The sequence below is a fragment of the Haliotis rubra genome, unplaced genomic scaffold, assembly GCF_003918875.1.
Source record: "Haliotis rubra isolate DU_JTF1 unplaced genomic scaffold, ASM391887v1 Scf58, whole genome shotgun sequence".
NCBI classification, from domain to species: Eukaryota; Metazoa; Mollusca; class Gastropoda; order Lepetellida; family Haliotidae; genus Haliotis; species Haliotis rubra.
In genome coordinates, this window is record NW_025767279.1 from 2,546,095 (window position 1) to 2,552,510 (window position 6,416).

Genomic DNA, 6,416 nt, shown 5'->3' on the forward strand with positions numbered 1-6,416 from the left:
CCTCTTAAAATAATCAATGTTGTGTGGAATGAGCGATCTCATTAGAGCTGGTGTGATTGATTCGGTGAGTCGGATGCAAATATTTCTCAGATGGTAGTAAAACTTTCTGATACAATCACTGGCCTGCTTTGTTCCATATTGACAAATGCCAGAAGATGCACGGCATGGAAAACGGGTCGTCTTCAATACCAATTTTAAATACAATACAATACATTCAATTTAATACAATAGTCATAGCTGGGAAGGTCACGGAAGGAGATAGTCATTAGGGATAGAACTATACCACCAGGTACCCATTTTCTGCTGGGTGAACAGAGGCAAGTTTAAACAAACCCACTTGCCTAAGATGAGACCACATGTATCACATGTGCTTCGTTGTTGGGCAGGACTGAAGTCCTAGAAACTCTCAGGAGTCAAGCTGTCAAAGACTTTCACGCATCCAACGTTACGCAAGACCCAGTTCTTGCATTAGTTGGTTGTAGTCCCCGAATTGCAACTGTCTCTGTTGCATCAACCGTGAGCGGACCCACAGGGTTCTCAATCTTCTTCTTCTTCGTAATTTTCATCCTTCTATTTAAGATGGCAATGGCTATCTGGTTGAAAAACAATGCTTGTTGACTTTGCAAAAAGGCTATTTGAAAACGCAGTTCATTAGTCATGCTTACTGAAGTCATTATACGATGATTTCATTTAGCCTGCTCGTATGAAACTAATGATAAAATGTCGTAGCCAGATACGTATATAACTAGAGCATGCAGGTTGCCAAACAGTCGCCACAGAACGCAGAGAGAAGGCAGAGCGAACGCCAATGAATGCATAAGAAAGGCACAACGGTCGGCGAGAACGCAGAAGCAACGCTGAACGGACGCCGTTATTTGCATATGATGGTACAGAGAAGGCAGAGGGAGGCAGACGGAAGGCAGAGAGGACGCCTAGGACGCTCAAAGAACGCCACTGAAATGTCATAAATTGGCAGCTTAGGTCGTACAAGAAAGGCACAAGGGACGCCGGAGCAGTTACACTGAAACAAAGGTTTGGCGACCGTTGTGCGTCCTGGTGATTTTTAGAACGCAGAGAGAAGGCAGAGCGGTCGCCGTCCTGTGTAAAGGGGGCCTTAGGCATAGTCTAGATCAGTGGGCGTTCCGCCAGTGGCTCGATTCCAACATGGCACCTGACTGTCCATGCTTTTTGCCAATGAATTTCTTAAATTCACGATAAGAAGTACTGTTGTTATTGATGACCTTTGATACAGCTCATACACAAAGCCATACCACTATCAATCTATCAGGGGTTTGGTAATATGAACCCAAAATAAATTTGCATTTGTGGCAGGTCATACGTTACCTATCGCTATAATCGTATGCGTTGCTACATCAACCCATTTGGTGAGTGATAGATAACCAGATAGTATTAACGTGTTATGTGTTTGTGCATATATTCCGGATATATTTTAAATAACGTTTGATGAATATTCTTCGGTCCAATGCACCGTGAAGAACTATTCGCAAACTCTCCTCAGATGCATAACTTTACAACAGGCGGGCAAACGCTATAATTATTATTTTAACAGCAAAGTACTCTGCTGTATTATAATAAATATTAAATGCATATTCATAATGCGCCCTTTCCGCACCCTAAGGCATGCTCAAAGGGCTACAGAATGTTTACATTGGAGTATTTACAGCTGAAATTATACGTAATATACTGAGAAAAGGTGGGTTTTAAGTCTGGACTTAAAAATGTCAATTGTGTCAGAGCTTTTAATGGCACATGGGAGAGAGTTCCAAAGCACAGGTGCCGAGTAAGAGAACGATCGGTATCCAAAGGATTTCAGTTTGTAGGATGGGATGACCAGTCGATTTAGTGTGTTTGAGCGCAAGTTGCGTGCGGGGACATACGGATGTATCAGCTCAGACAAGTAGGAGGGAGCCAAACCATGGAGGCACTTGTATGTCAGACAGAGGATCTTAAGTCAATTCTGGCCCTAACCGGCAGCCAATGCAGTTCTTTCAACACCGGTGTTATATGGGAACGTTTAGAAGTCTTGCTGATGATGCGGGCGGAAGCGTTTTGGATCTCCTGAAGCTTATCAAGGAGTTTAGAACTGAGGCCTGAAAGGATGCTGTTACAGTAGCCAAGCCTTGATGTACCAAGAGCTCGAACAAGGGCTTGAGTTGCAGCAGTTGTCAGGTATTGCCGAATGTTACCAATGGATCTTAGGTGAAAGTAGCAGGTCCTGGTCAGGCGGCTAACATGAGCATCCAGAGTCAAGGAAGAGTCGATGTAGACACCCAGATCCTTAACAACGTCAGAGAAACAGACGTGTGCGTATTCTTCTGTCCGTTATGTGAAGCACTTTGTACACAGGTTTCCTTCATGATGCTTATACAAGTGCAGCAGTAAACTGACTGACTGACTGAGTTTTGGTTTTACGCCACTTTTAGCAATATTCCAGCAACATCACGGCGGGGGACACCAGAAATGGGCTTCACACATTGTGCCCATGTGGGGATTCGAACCCGGCCCTTCGGCGTGACGAGCCAACGCTTTAACCATTAGGCTACCCCACCGCCCCGCAGTAGTAAACAGCAAGCAAATATAAATATATTGTGATCTCCTAATTTCCCGCATCTAAAGGCAACAAAGTAATAAAATGATTACATTGGTGCTGTAGGACATTTGTGTTCCTTAATTTCGCGAAAAGTATTCCTATTTTTGTACGTTAATAGCAGACTGTACTAAACCGAGAAAGTGTAAGCACCAAATAACAGACGCTACATTCTACCTCTTTCGAAAAGGCAATGAGCATTCGTAACTTCGGCCTTGGCAACCGTGATATGAGGGTTAAACAAAGTCAAGACAACCAGCTGTCAGACTTCATTCTTGCGGAAGCGGCGATGGCTGAGTGGGTTAGATTACTGACTTTATGTGATGGAGGTTAGATGCCTTACTCTGACGGTAGCGGAAGGTGCCCGATATTTGTAAAGTATCAATGTAGAGTTACTGGATACGTTTGCTTAGCGAACCAGATGCACGATCCTCTAAACCATGCTCTACTATTTCCTTAAATACCTTTCTGACTCTGTCGGTATAACCTGTGTCTCAGGTATTCGTTTTCCCGTGATTTTAGATATGCCAAATATGTTGGAGATACAAATATGTTCCTAAAACGTTTAAGCAACGATTTAAAGTATTGCCAAGAATGGTCTGATTGAATCAGGTATTCAAAGTCGTTGCCTGCCTATTCTATGATAAAGATGGACATATTAGTATTCATGGAATATTCAGTCTGTATATTTACGCATGTTTCTAACGAAGTTCGGGTGTTGTTTCCACACCCATTATGCACAGTATACAGATTTTAATAAAGTTAATTATTTTTGCATCGTTGTGTTTATTCTGCAACTAATTTCGAAAGTCTGATGTTTTCAATATGTCCAGTATATGAGTGAGTGTGTTTAGTTTTACGCCGCTTTGAGCAATAATCAAGCAATGTCACGGTGGGTACACCAGAAATGGGCTTCACACATTGTACCTATGTGGGGAATCAAACCCGTGACGAGCGAACGCTTTAACCACTAGGTTACCCCACCGCCCCTCCAGAATATGAAGAAATAGGAATTAACTATAATCCGTTTGGGTGGGTGTAATCAATTCCTCGATCTCAAATGAAATCAAACGGACTGTAATTTGTATTATTAGTGTCAAACCTAAAGACAATGATGGTTGAAAGAAAGAAGAAGAAACATTATATATTTATTAAAACCCAAATATTTACATCTGCACAGACCCTACATACAAATGATACTCCGCGATGAATTTTTCTTCACCAAAATCTCTTTGTACAATTGGTCCATATGAAGGAAATCTGACTGTGCATCCAGTTCTGCATTTAACATTGTCAATCACAGTAGACAGAAAAAATACCTCAAGGAAATGTCTAGAGACTTTAAAAAGAACACCACGGTAAAATCTCAATAACCATTATGACACATCTACACACATTACACCTAGCATCCTTATATAACAAAATTGTTACTGTTAGCCATAGCACTTTCTTTAGCACAAAGCTGAATTATTGCAGTCAGTGTCCAAACTGATTTGGATGATTCAGCGTCTTGTGAAAGTCTGCAGTCTGTTGATTTAAGACTCTGTGTCAGCATCACGCTCTGGGGAAGCCATTTAAATCCCTGTAATGAAATATTACCCGTTTCGTCTCCGAGTACACACATTTCAGATTACATGTGATCGGAAAGTGCGTGAACGTAAAATCATATATGGAGTTGAACATATCTGTAAAACAACAAAGTGGTACTGGTCTCTGTATTGGCGAAGCAAGCCAGTGTCCCGTAAAGGCAAAACGTCCATTCAGTATATGAATGTCGTAAGTTCAGCAGAGATTATAAGTTGTTTCTTGACTCGTTAAACGTAATTATATCTCTTGGCTTTCCCGGAAACGTGAACAGGTCACTGTCGTAGTAAATATCACAAAAGCAAATTACAAATTATAGAGTGGTATTTATAAAATTTATTTCTTCAGTCAGAGGCCACATGCCCATATGACATACATTTGAAATACATATAACAATAAGTATAAATAGGTATGTAACAAAACATAAATAGTTGACATAACATACAGTTGTAATACACATATAACAATTACATACATACATACATACATACATACATACATACATACATACATACATACATACATACATACATACATACATACATACATACATACATACATACATACATACATACATACATACATACATAAATACATACATACATATACGCACGCACGCACACACATACATACAAACATACATTTACATGTCTTGCGTACACATCATGTTTGTACATCACACACACATATAGGCTATTCATGTGCATGTAACACATATCTACATACACACATATATGTACCTATACACATACATGCAACCCATAAATGCATGCAAATATCGCACATATACATGTACAACACGCATGCATACATTCATATACATGGCATTTGGAGTTTTGGAGCATGGTAAATAAATTTGGATAAGTTTGTAATTGTTATTATGCTTTTCGTTGACATCAGATTCACGAAACTTGTTTTGCTTGGATTCAGGTAGTACTTTTGAGGTAGGTATCTGATTGGGAGTTGTAGATATGCCGGGCATACCAATAAGAAATGGTATTCATATTCCACAAAGTCGTTTCCATGTAGATAGTATTTACATAATCACCTTTCTGGATCTAGCCCAATGTGTCTTCCTGTTTCAGTCTGTAGGTGATGACATCAACATCTGAATCTTGTGAGCAATCGACGAAAAGTTAAGTTTTCAATGTGAAGCAGGTAAAGTTCGACATCCAATACAAATCGCAAAGGCAGTAAATTTAGAAAGGGCATTTATAGAGTTGTGCCAACGTTGAAAAGATCAGGCTGTCAGGCGTTGTTTGAAGTCAAAATGAATATAATCCATATTTCCAACATCTTGAGCTATCCAACAGTATCTAAATCCATTTTCAAAAAGTATATTCTTCAAATGAGTTACCCGTGACACACGATCGACTTCATCTAGATTTAATAACAATTTATATATACTAATTAAGCAGCAAATGAAACGTCAGTTTGGAATTTTCCTTCGCAGAAACGGATAACTGTAAACTCATTTAATGTTTTGATCAAAATCTCCAACTCTACCTGAGCAAAGACATTCCTTCCCAAACTCAGAATGGAACCCAGGAAATGGTCTCAAAAACGCAACCTGATCTCGGAGATGGTACGGTGTTCTCCATGTTTTTCATGCAACTCATGCTGCATGTGCTGTTCACAAGGACAAGCCCTATGAAATGCACCCCCAAACCTGGTTGAAACATTCACAGTACAACGTCAGCAGGATGCCGCTACTCAGCTCAGAGGAAGCCGGCACTAGGATGACATCATGGTATGGGGTGGAATAGGCCTGAACCAGAGAATGGGTCCTGTGGTGTTCCAGAACCTTGGTCCAGGGAGAGGAGGGGCATCACAGCGGTGCGCTACAGCGACCAAGCTCTCAGACCCCACATCATACCACAATTCGCACGTCACCGGAACAACATTTTCCAGCATGATGACTCCCGGGCCCATACTGCCAGGGCTACACGGGACTTCCTACAGCATAACGGTATCATTACCTATTCTGAGGTACATGACTAAAGCATACCTATAAACAGACATTGCAATGGCCAGCCCTTAGTTCTGATTAAACCAAATTGAACATCTTTGGGGTGAAATTCAGAGGAGACTGAATAATGTCATACCCAGGCCAAACACAGCCGATTTATTGCGCCAGGCCTTTCTCAGAGTGTGGTTCAAGGTGCCAATGACCTACATCAATCGATTGGTGCACTCCATGCATAGACGTTGTGCTGCAGTTATT